Raw genomic sequence first — 1185 nt, forward strand, 5'->3', positions numbered from 1 at the left:
CAGGAGAAAGATTGCCTACCTTTTTCTGATGGAACCCCTGTAGATTTGAACTACTGATGTGAGCAGCAGGATCCTGAGAAAATAATGTTGGTATCTACCATGTTTTTTAAAAACCCCACTTTATAAACCTGGGAAGTTAAATTATATCAGCCCTTTCAAACATGAAACTTAAAGCTGCAGACTGCAAAAGACACTCATGGGTGTGATTTTATATGGGAAATGATGTGCATATGGAACTCAAATAACTTTGTGACCACTGTTAAACTGATTAAAACTGCTTTTAAAGATTATTTTAAAAAATAATATCTATAGAAAACTTGAATAAAAAGTTTGCTAAAGTTAATTTACTGAACAAAGCAAGCAGTTAATATATCATAATAGTCATAATCTTGAAGTTTCTTCAGTTACAATTTTCCTTATGATGTTTTTTCATTACACCAATCAGCAGCTAAGCTGAACTTGAGACACTAAAACATTTTGAAGCAAAATGGAAAAGAGAAATTTATTCAGCTCCTTTATTTAGATTTTATAATTTTACTTGAGTGAAACTGTATGAATCATATTTAGGTTTTAATTAAATCATTAATTCATGACATATTGCTTTATAATGGTAATTAAAATTGGTTAATGTTATTTACTTCTTTTATAATTTGTAATCAGTTGTAGATTACAGAAAATGTATTATTTGGTGACTTACAATTTTGCTTCATAAACTTAAAGAGGAATTCAATTACTTTATCTACAGCATATAAAATGTACCTTAGTGCTACGATTCAAACATCACACAGGCATTTGGAAAGTTATTGAGTAGAGCAGCAAGAAGAAATCGTATTTTCAAAGTTGCCTGTGTTCTCAGTAATGTGTTTTGCAAGTCTGTTGAGGATGTGATTACAGACTAATTTTCCCTAGTTTATTTTAGTCTAGTCAAAGGGCAAAGTCCACCTCTCCAATATGGCTTTAGATTTTACAAATGCTTGTCATTTCTCATCATACTTACACACGTAGCCCCAGCTCTGGAAAAACAACTCAGACCCATGTCATACTATAGGTGAGTCACACTCATTACTTTTACATTATAAAAGCAATGATGTAAATTCTGTAAAAGGACAGGTTAAGCCATGAGCGCTCCTCTTTTATGAACACAGAACCTGAAATCTGTGGACAAGAGGATCTCATCCCTGAAAA

The 1185-nt window shown here is 32.0% G+C and overlaps 1 protein-coding gene across 1 annotated transcript in view; it reads left to right on the forward strand.

Moving 5' to 3' along the window:
* LOC102870360 (trace amine-associated receptor 4-like) overlaps positions 1 to 1185 on the forward strand; it is an 8904-nt gene that overhangs the window by 4453 nt on the left and 3266 nt on the right. The window lies entirely within an intron of this gene.

Source organism: Elephantulus edwardii, unplaced genomic scaffold, assembly GCF_000299155.1.
Source record: "Elephantulus edwardii isolate Elephantulus edwardi_28Jun2011 unplaced genomic scaffold, EleEdw1.0 scaffold00039, whole genome shotgun sequence".
Taxonomy (NCBI): Eukaryota; Metazoa; Chordata; class Mammalia; order Macroscelidea; family Macroscelididae; genus Elephantulus; species Elephantulus edwardii.